Consider the following 11,819-nt stretch of genomic DNA (forward strand, 5'->3'; position numbering starts at 1 on the left):
CAGGTTCTTTTAACAAATCCATGTCGGTAGAGAGGAAGATGGCGGCCGGTTAACACTGCCGGTCGGGAGCTCTCAGCCACCAGCCACCAGTCCGTAAGGAATGCTAGTCCACCACTATAGCCCTCTATAGTGATCTCAAGCTGTTGTAAGTAGCATAAACTACACTGCCGTTTCGATTTAAAAAATGAAATATGACTTACGCGCGGAAATCGTGAACGCAGCAGTGAGAGCTACGGAGATCCCGCTGGCGCCGCACTCGAACTGTGACACCTCGCTCGGCGTCTGGGCGGAGGCTCGTGAGGCAAGGTCCGGCTTCTGGCGGGCAGTAGCGGGGTTTTCCTTCCGGGTCGGCCAAGGCAGAGCAGCGGAGCCTGAACCAGCCCCTGCTTTGAAATTGACACAGAGACGGATCTTGGAAGACCCATCAGGATTTCAGAACCAAAATACCGGCGATATTAGAAAGAAAACTGTCCCTGTTCTAGTAAGAGGGGATTCGACGAACAAGGTAAGAGCAGAGGGCTGTATGAGGAGGGTAAAGAGATTCGAGGGAGTTCCCCCTGTGAAGGTTGCAAGTACTAAATCCTCTCCCGTAGTTAATAAGCAAACGGAGGTTGGAACCCCCAATGTTAGCTCAGTTCCAGCTCTAACTCCTGTTCTAAATTCGCCCTCGCAAATATCACTATCAGTACCAGTACTAGTAGGCAGTGGTGCAACTTCGGGGAATACGGAAGAGGTCGATAGTGATTTTGGGGAGTTAAATAGGGGAATTAACTACTGTCTAAGGAATAAGCAATTCCTAGCAGATTGTCCTCCAACCAGCCCTAACCCAGATACCCCGCAGATTACCCCTATCAGTACCAAGAAAGTTAAAGGTAGAAAGAGAGGTATCGTGACAAAGCCACTTTCATCAACCTCTTGTTCGAAACCAAAAAGTAAACAGCACAGAGGAAATAATTCCCTCTTAGAGACAAACCTTAAACCCAAAGTTACACCCTCTCTTCGATCTTTTTTTAAAATCCAGACCCAAGAGGAAAAACGACTGGGTAATCAAAACGCTGTAGTTACCTTGCATGCTAGTGTAGATCACGCTACACCCGTTCAAGATAACATCTTAGCAGAAACCCAAGATATGGCCGATATAAATTCGATATAAATTCGACAGGGAACCGAGCCAATGTCAGGAGTAGCTCAAGTGAGACAGAAACAGCGACCATGAATGAATCTAGTTCAGACCTAAGCTCTCTACCAAAGACTAGGGCGGAGAAGAGTCCAGTTTGCACGCCTTCTGGTGTCACAGCTAACGAGCCCTCACAGGTCGATTCATCCGAAGGGAGGTCTTTTGTTCCAAATATGGTTGACCATCAGTCATTAATGGCTCCCTCGAGTAGCCTCCTCGAGACCGTCTTGGCAGAAATGAGAAGCAACTTCGCAATCTCAGAGAAGAATCAACTAAAAATCCAAGAGACGTGCGATGCCTTCGACACCAAGCTGAACGCTCTGGGAGAGAGAGTTAAAATAGTAGAAGCTACGGTAGAAGTTCTGAGTAAGGAGGTAGCATCCTCGCAAAGTGAGATCAGCACTTTGAAATCTAATGAAGCCGCCCTTCGCGATAAGTTGGAGTCGCTTGAGAACCAAGCTAGAAGAAACAACATAAAAATTCTCAACATTCCAGAGGGTCGTGAGGGTGGAGATATGAAAGGCTTCGTTACAGGGCTACTTAAAGAATATTTCCCTTGGTCAGACCCTATAGTGCTAGCTGAAGATATACAAAGAGTACATCGAGATCCCTTTGGGAAAGATAAACTCAAAAAAACCCCGAGAAAAATCCTTGTTAATTTTAAAACTTACTCTCTCAAAGAAAGAATACTGGGCGAAGCTTTAAAACAGGGGGTCTACAATAAGGATGATTGGTCCTTTAGAATCAGATCTGATGTCGCTAAGGTCACTCAAGACAGACAATGGCAACTCGGACAATATATGTCCGAACTAAAATCTTTTGGAGCGACGGTCCAGATGAAATTCCCGGCTTCCTTAAAGATCATGTGGAGAAATAAAATGCACAACATTAGAGATCCAAGAGAGGTCGAACGACTACTGACACAAATGAAGGAACAACAATAAAAAAAAAAAAAAAAGTAAGTAATGGGCTGGTGGTCTGGTTGGCAAAGAGCTCAAAACGGGCAAATCCAATTTGCCAAATGGAATTAAGGGAGGCTTCCTCGGGGTGGGTTTCTAGAGTCACTGTAATTCTAACAAATAAAATAATGCACAAAAAGGGTGGGGAGCAAACTAGGGAGAAAAAAAAAAAAAAAAAAAAGTCCTCACAATGCGAACAGGAAGGTGGAAGGGGATCTAAAGGCAACAAAAATTCTTCTCAGCACGAAAGAAAAGAAAAGATAATATCCAATGGATGATTTTTTGACTGTTAAAATTTTATCTTGGAATGTCAACGGCCTTAGAAATACAAGTCGTAGGAGGGTGATTTTAGAGTATTTGAAACTGTCCGAGTGTAACATCTTGATTCTCCAAGAGACTCATCTTCTCAAGGAAGAATGGGCAGACATTATAAAAAACCACAGATGGATAGATTCATATGTTTGTACGGACCAGAAACACAATACAAAGGGAGTCATTATTATATTTAAATCTTCCGCCAAAGTATCTGTAACAACGAGCCTAGTTGATAAACAAGGGAGATGGGCTATAGCCAATATAAAACTACAAAGCAACGCGTTTACAATAGTAGGCTATTATGGACCCAATTGTGACGACTCTGAACCCCTGCAAAACTTATATACCCAGTTGTTATCATCTACAGCCCCCATAATCTGGGGAGGGGATTTTAACATCATTTTAGATCCAATACTTGACAGGCATCCTTCAAGGAAAGAATTAAATCTACCAAATATGAGGCAATGGTTATCGCTGTGCATGAAAGATCTGGGATTGGTCGATATTTGGAGAGGGAAAAACCCCGGAAAAAAGGGATCTACCTTTCACAATAAAAGACTGGGCCATTTTTCTCGAATTGATTTCTTCCTCCTGGACTCCAGTCTTGGGCCATGTACCTCTCGAGCAGACCATATCCCTGCTCATTTATCTGACCACTCAGCAATAGCCCTGGACATACAGGTGAAAAAAAACAACGTTACAGGGCGCTGGACAGTAGATCGTACGATCTTTCTGGATAATCAGAATATAGACCTTCTCACGTCTGAAACAATAGAATTCTTCAAGATAAATAAGAAGGAGATGACACCACAAATTGTTTGGGATACTTACAAAGCAGTTATGAGGGGTAAAATCCTAAACATTGCTGCCTGGAAAAATAAAAAGAGTAAATTCACGATTAAATCTATGGAGGATGAACTAAACATTCTTGATACCAAACTGGCAGAAGAAACATCACCCTTAAACAGAGCGCAATTGATGGCAGAAAGGGCTCAAAAAAAGTCAAATCTAGCCGACCACTTAGAGATTAAATTAAAGGAGAAATGGGAAACTGTCAAATTGTCACACCATGAATATGGCGAAGGCTGTGGGAAGCTACTAGCATGGAAGCTAAAATCTGAACAAACTAGAAATAAGATTCCTAAGATACGAAAGGGCCAATCGGGAACATTAACAATAGAAGACACAGAAATCAGAGAAGAATTTCAAAATTTCTTCAATGAACTATATAAAGAAGACTGCTTTCCGACCGAGACCCAACTTCAAAATTATCTGGAGTCTATAGATCTTCCATCTATTAGTGAGCAAGAAAGGAAAGAAATAAACAAAGAAATAGGTGAAGAAGAGGTCTCAGAAGCTATTAGGAATCTAAAGAGAGGAAAAGCATCCGGGCCGGACGCTCTACCAAACGAATTTTACCAGTCACTAAGTAAAACACTAATTCCCCACTTAACTGAACTAATGAACGACATATTCATCAATAAAAAGAATCTTCCCACTTCATGGAATGAAGCGACTATCAGTATCATCTTGAAACCCGGAAAAAATCCAGAACAGTGCGAATCATATAGGCCCATTTCTCTTTTAAACTGTGATTATAAAATTTATACGCAAATTCTGACAACAAGACTAACCAAAGTAGTCAATCCCTTAATTGGAAACAACCAGAAGGGTTTTATGAAGGGCAGACAAATTCAAGAATTAACCCAAGAACTTATTACAGCTATTGACATAGCAACCGAGGAAAAACTTCCATTAGCTATCATCACCTTGGACGCAGCCAAGGCGTTCGATAGGGTTAACTGGGCATACTTGAACAGGGCTCTGAGTAGTTACGAACTTGGAGACAATTTTCAAGATTCAATTAAATCAATATATAAAAATCCCACAGCCAGAGTCCTAGTTAACAACAATCTCTCAAATAAAATACAAATCATGAGAGGCACTAGACAAGGCTGTCCTCTGTCGCCACTTCTTTTCAACCTGTACATAGAGCCTTTAGCAATAAAATTAATGAATAACTCTAACATATCCCAATTTTCATATAATGGATGGACAAAAAAAGTTGCCCTTTTTGCAGATGACTTGATGATTTTTACTGACAACTTTTCAACTTCCCTTCATGATATTGAGATCTCTATTAACCAATTTGGTGCACTCTCTGGATATATGGTCAACCAGGCCAAATCTGAAATCATGGTATGGAATTGTACGAACACTAATAATCATCCCCTGATAAAAACAAAAATAAGATACCTAGGGCTAGACATAATTACTGACATAAATAAAATTGCGGAAGTAAACTTTAAGAGGGTACTCAGCGAAACCAAAAAGCTCCTAAGAACTTGGAGTGGCTTACAGTTAACTTTTATGGGCAGGTCAAATATCATTAAAATGATGATACTACCGAAATTCACTTATATTTTCAGCACGATCCCGCTAGAATTTAACAGAATATCAATAAAGTCACTGCAGGGAGAGTTAAATTTGTTTACTTGGGCCAATAAAACCCCTCGCATTGCATGGAATAAACTTAGAAAGAAGAAAGATCAAGGGGGTATTGCTAGCCCAGACCTATTGCACTACTGCTGGGCCTTCCAGTTTAAATACGCAAGAATTTTATTAAACGATTATAAATTTTACCCACCACACCTGCAAGCTATAACAAGTCCTGTGGGAAAATATTTATATAAATTTGGTCACCCAAAATTTTACAAGAAAATAAAACTAAAGATCCTCCTATCTGCTGTCAAACTGTGGACACAAGTAAGAAAAACAATTAGAATTCCATATTACAGTGATTATGCTCCAATCTGGGAGTCCCCGGGCACGCCAGAATGCCTCCGAGATAGTCTCTCAACTCCTCTTTTAACAAATGGGATTACTAGATGGGGACAACTGATAAAACAGGGCAACATCATTAGTTGGCCACTCCTGAATGACAACACGGGAGGGACATTATCTAAATTCAAGTTTTACCAGTTATCCAGTTGGATCAAAACTTTGAAGGAACCCTATGAAGGAGACAGAGAAATAGAAATCAAAATGCTCAATATCGGAGCGCAAAAGAAAGAAGTCTCCCTATGGTACTGGACACTTACAGAATCAGGAGAAGACAACCTCAAGACACTAGAAAAGATCTGGAGAAACGCACTGCCGACAAACGACATCGAAAACCTATGGCAAGTATCTATGGGGAAATGCTGGGGTGTTATAAAATCTGCTGCCCTAAGAAGAAACCACTTGTTTACTCTACATAGAGCGTATTGGACGCCGAAAAAACTTTCAAAATTTAACAATTCAACTCCGAAAAAATGCCCGAAATGCGATGAAGACGAAGCAGACGACCTGCATATGTTTCGGCAGTGCCCTCAGATCGATGTCTTTTGGAAAGAAGTGTCCAAAACCCTGGAGGAGGTATTTAAACTCCCAATCGAAGTAAGTACCCACTTGGTTATTTTTGGGATTAGAGAAGAAGAGGCAAATCTTCCTAAATTAACGAAAGAGCAAGAAAACCTGCTCTTCACCTTAATTCTTCTCGCTAGAAGAGAAATATGTGTGAATTGGATAAGACCTGTAACTCCTACACATATGGGGTGGATAAATAATGTACATAGAATTTCACGTTTGGATAGGAGTGGGAGTGTAAATAAAAGATTTAAATTTTGGGAAATTTGGGAAGAACAAAATGGTTTGACTAGCTAAACTATAGGCTGTTGCAATTGAGTCCAATGATTAAGCATTAGCAATACATCTGATGTCTAGAAGACTGGAGTAGCCTGAGGGGCTATCTCTCCCCAGTTCCCGGAAAAAAAAAAAAAAAAAAAGGGTTAAAGAGATACAGTACCCTTGACAACTCTCCATAATGGGTGCCACGAAAGAGAGTAACTCAAACGTCAAGAGATCCCTGAGAAATCTCAAAACCCAGTATTGCATAATGAGGACTAAAAAAAAAAAAAAAAAAAAAACAAATCCATGTCAGACAAAAGATGAGAACAACTCAGTGCACTTGTCCAAAACATCTGGCTCATCCTTTGAAAGGATTTTGAGGCCCTTCAAAAGACTCTTTCTGAACGTTTTTCCAGACATCTGAGGGTCCCAAAACAACTCGATTTAGAGTCTACCCTTCTACATTACTTAACCTGACTGCATTGTTCAAAACTTCCACATCTTCAGGTTAAAAAAAATTACTTTCCCCTTTTGAGACTCACCCCGGCTTTCTGATGCACACCTAGTCACCAACATTAACATTAACTAACTTTGCTTGTCCTTCACTAATCCTGTAATGAACAGCTTCCACAGATCACTGCTCAACCCCTGCCCAATATAATCACGCTGGGTTGTACTTTGTTCTAGTGTTGCTCCCTGCCATCACTACAAATAGTGAAATACTTGTAGCTTCATTGCTGGTAATGCTATGAGCCCTTACACATTTTCCATGTTGAGTGATCCAATCCTCGTTACTCGCTATGGCTGATTAGGTAGCCGCTTTGATTACACAGTTGAACCTCTCAACCATACTATTCCCACTTAGATGGTACAATTAAGTGGTCCTATGTTTCACACCAATTCTTTCAAAATAAAGCTTCACTTTATTAGACAAAACTACACTCCATTATCATTTAAAATGTTTTTTGAAATAACTTCTGAAATAAACTCTTGGTCAAGAAACTCCAAAATTGAACCTGCATCGGCGTCTTCCACCACCTTCACAATGGGCCATCTGGAAAACAAATCCATAAGAACTTAAATATATTTGTCAGGAAGCCCAATAGGTTCCATTATATTCACAGATATTGATTCCCAAGGGTTCTGCTGACTCAAATCACAACACATAAGGGTCTCCTGGTGCCTTCCTGTGGTGAAAGCATTTGAAGCTGTGAGGCCTGAATCAGGGTAACCTGAACCTTAAGCCCAACAAGTAGAAACTAATATTGGCGAACAACTCAAACTCGATAGACAAAATCCAGAATTCTGAGGATAAAACTGTTCTTTGGTGCTCAAAACATAATGAACTTCTTGACCTAGGATCTTTGACACAAGCAAGGTTCCAGAGCATCATGTCCGTAACTCTGAGAATCGGGAACAAATCATACAATGATTCCACCAAATTCTGGGACTTGGTCAGATGGGGGTGCAGTGGGCCAAAGAAGAATCCACCTGCAGTGAATGGTGGGTACAGCCATATAAGGAATTCTAATAAACCACCTAAATAATAAACATCAAATAAGTTTCATGTCAACAGATGCCCCAACCTTGAATCTCTTGAGGGAACCCCATGCTGACTGTGACCCATGCAAAGAAGCTACCAGTGCTCTTATACCAAAAGCGCCATTTCCTTCATCCCAAAGAATTCCCAGAGGATGAAGTGCGACTGTCAATCTAAAGCCAGAAGCCAAGAAAAGGCTCAGGCCCAGATAAAGTACTTGTGGAAGTCTTCTGAAATTATTTACCCTTGTGTGTCCTAGCCTTAGCTACAGGATTCAATGCTGCATGGTTCCATCAGCAAGTCCCATCCTTATGAAACAAGGCAATATTAATTAAAGTCGATTGAAAGGAATCTGTAGAACAGCTAGAATTCACTTTGGGAGGAGAAGGGAAAGCACTCCTGACATTAATACCGAGACGGCATCTGACAGGGGTGCGTGCTTGCACCCCTGCTCTTTAAACTTTTCATAAAAAATATGGGTAACACCCTCTTGAACTTGGATCTTGACGTTTAAAAAAAAGGAGGAATCAAATTTTCATTGCTGCTCTTTGTTGACGATGCTGTCATCTGATCCCAGACAAAGCGCCTTATTATGAGTTTGGCAGTCCGTGAACCCCCGTGCCCATGGCCCAAATGCCACGAGCTCAGCAGTTCAACTGCCATATTGAGAGATGGGCGGATTGCTATTGCAAATCCCACTGCTGAACCGCCGACACTGCCAGCACACCACAGACCTCTGGGGTCGCGTCGGGGAAAAGCAGCTGCCATAGGGCGGTACAGTATTGCAAGTTAGCTTTCCAATGATCTGACCACAGAGGTGGGAATGGCAGTTTCAAGTCAGTGGAAATGAAGGATTTGGGGTGCATACTTACCACTTTCCTGTTATTCGGTCCGAGTTCGACATGGATCCCTTTCTTAAGGTCCCCCCTTCACAGCAGCATCTTCACACCTAGGATAACCCTGTTTAATGCATTATAACCAAACGCATGATGACACAACTGCTAAGACAGTTGAAATTGATGTTTAAAATACACAGAGTAAACCTGCAAATGTCAAACATTTTCGGTATCTGTCCATACATTTTGACAAGAGGATGACCTGGCAGGTGCAATCATCCATTTTGCTGATAACTTTGGCGGTCGATCCCCGGAACATGCCATTAATTCCTACAAAGAAATAGCAATCTTTGCCAGATTGTACGGGACGGAACTATGGGGCTATAGAAAGAGTGAGAACCTCAAAATAGTGGAGAATACATTTGTTCTCCAGCTGTTACGATTAGGCCCTCGGGACCCCGATGCCACCCTTGAGTGCAATCTGGGTCTTCTGGGTATTACATTATCAATTTTCATCAAGTTCATCCTGTATTGGGCCAGGTGCTGGACACAGAAGTACTTATCTCACATTGGACATTTTTGCGACTGAAGGCCACACAAAGATGGCAATGTTTTCTCTAGTTATGTTTATCAGTTTAATATTATTCTTATAAGTTTGGTTACATTTGTTGTACTTTTTTAGTTGTTTTGTAAGTAGACATGAGTCTTTAAAAAAATATATAATTATATATTTGAGTTTTTACTGTAAATTCTGCATTGTGTCTTTTTTATGGGCTTATAAAAGTAGTTATTAGTTTAAAATATGTCGGTTTAATAGTTTTTAAATGTATTTAAACAATATACTTGCAGTCAATACTATTGTTTTCAATATTTTTGTTATTTTGTATATATTTAAGGTTATAACATAATTTTGTATTCCTATATTTGTGTGGTCAATATTTAGGATATTTTATATATTTTAAACAGCAATATTTTTGGTAGGGATATTTGTCTATTTCCTGTTTGAGTACAGGGTCATGAGAAATTGGCAATCACTTTGTTTTTGGAGTCTTATGGTAATTATATATTTTGGTGGTCGATATTGTGTCATACAACCTCACCTATACCCCCTTGTAATGGCAGAGGTTTATTAGGTGGGTGCCAACACCCAGCTAATAAACAAAATGCATTGATAGACTTCAATGAGTCCCCAACTTTTCTCACAATTTCTTCTTAATTTTCTTTTACCCTAAGGCTATACACTGGTATGTCTTGTACCCTCAATACGTACATGATTTAGTCACTAGACCTAAACTGTCCATAAGCAAACCTAAACCTAGCCCAAGCCCAGATGTTTTAGGCCTTATTCCAGGAATAAATGTATATGTGCTACACTAATAATGAATTGGAGGAAGAATGTTGTCTGCGACGGTGAGGCTTAATATAGAACTGAGAAGTAGGCAAAAAAGCAGGGCCACAGGATTATTGTTATTTACTATGTGCCAATAGTTCTTGGTCTAGTATACTATCCTATCTGGTTAGCTCAATTAATGTTGATTGATATATAATCAAATAAATTGTTCAGCAATGATTTAATGTGCCATGTTTCTCTGTGGTGATATATATAGCTTTGCAGTTTAATCATTTTGTAAACACATGTTCAGTGTCTGGTCAAAGTGTCACTCCATGAGTTTATTGATTTACAGTTTTTATCTATTTTATCACCATTTTTAAAAATTTGCAGGTGATCAACTTGTGGATTAATTAATGCTACATACTCCAAATGGTATGTGAATTATATTATTTTTTCTATGAAGTTTAGAAGCACACGGAAACACACCAGTGGCCATAGAGAACCAGTAACTTTGTGTGCCTGCTTGACTATACAACGTGTTTCTCAGTGGGTACTATAATTTGTTATTTTCTTCTTCCCTCAGACCATCCAGCTGTCCCCACTGGAGCATTAGCCTAGCATCCAAGGGAAAGGATTCAGGTCATCACTGGCCAATGGCAGAAGATAGCGGCTTGGCTGCTTCTCTAGAACAGGGACACCCACCATAACAGTGCCTTTTTGCTGGCTAGTGATCCTGGAGGAGGAGGTGCAGTCACTGCCTCCAGTGTTCAGCCAGCAGAACTTAGACACCACCATGACCTCAGCCAGTACAAGCAGCCAATCCTGGTGTCGCCCACAACAGCAAGTCCCCTCAGTCCTTCAACTAGAATCATCCTCCAGCAGACAGTGAAACCCCAGTAGAAAGTTAGGAATACCGAATGGAAGGAAATGAAAAAACTGAACTATATGTAGAGGGGCAGTTATAGAGACAGGGTGGGCCTGTTGTGGGTGGTGGGTGAGACAGAACGTTAAGTGGCAGGTTTATATAGGACAGTGTTTTGAGTATTTAGGTAGGGTTTGGTCCTGTTGTTGATGGTGAGAGTGGGACAGTTAGGGTAACTGAAGGGTTATTAGGATACTTTTGTTTAGGGTTTTGATAGGGGGTAGTGAGGGTAGAACAGTTGATGAAAGGGTACATTTATCAGGATATTTTTCTGAGGGTTTAGGAAGGGGTGGGCCTGTTATAGGTGGAGTGAGATTGGGAAATGTTAAAATAAATACTTTCTTTTTTCTTACAAATGGGGTTTTGAATGTTATTGCTGCTTATTAATATGGCTAGTTCCATTTGTTGTACTTTTTGCTATAACATCTATAAAATAGGAACCTAACAATTGTCAAAGCAACCAGGCACATAACACAGATTGTCCAGTTATCCACACTTTGTCCTCTCTCTAGTCTACTATTCTATTTAGCTTGAGCTCCACCCTTCTACAATCATAGTTGAAAAATTGATGATGCTTTACCTTTCTCGGCTTGATGTTTCTAGGACCACACACCCTCTCATTGGTCAACAGTAGAAATATCTGTGTATTGCCCTACCCTCTGCAGCTAATCACCACCTCTATGGAGAAATACTACTTACAACAATCAACAGAATACAGTAGATGTGTTTATATTATGCATACTGCACAATCCTGTCCAATCCCAAACCCAACCACTCATTCCTTAGAGTTCTTACCATAGCAGAAATGTATTTTATGCTACCTACCACAATTCTTGCTGTTGATGGAGGTAACTGCTGGTGGCCCTAACAAGCCCAAACAGGGAAGACGCCACAGTGAAAACAAGGTTCTGCAGCAAACCTGCAAGGATTCTCATTTTGCTAAATGAAACAAAAGGAAAAAAACAGAGTGAGTGGAAAATCCAAGACAAATATCTGCCTAAATCGCCACATTGTTAAGGGGAGTGAGTTACTAATGTAAGCGCAATATATATTCAAGTCGCAGGAGGA

General features: G+C 40.5%; 1 long non-coding RNA gene across 1 annotated transcript in view; it reads left to right on the forward strand.

The window, feature by feature from the left end:
- The window catches only part of LOC146860549 (uncharacterized), a 92,786-nt gene extending 81,884 nt beyond the window's left edge, over positions 1 to 10,902 (forward strand). The window contains exon 3 of the long non-coding RNA XR_014979167.1: positions 10,413 to 10,902. This is a non-coding gene — a long non-coding RNA (uncharacterized LOC146860549). The remainder of the gene's footprint in view (positions 1 to 10,412) is intronic.
- Positions 10,903 to 11,819: the final 917 nt, after the last annotated feature.

The sequence above is a fragment of the Triturus cristatus genome, chromosome 3_1, assembly GCF_964204655.1.
Source record: "Triturus cristatus chromosome 3_1, aTriCri1.1, whole genome shotgun sequence".
NCBI classification, from domain to species: domain Eukaryota; kingdom Metazoa; phylum Chordata; class Amphibia; order Caudata; family Salamandridae; genus Triturus; species Triturus cristatus.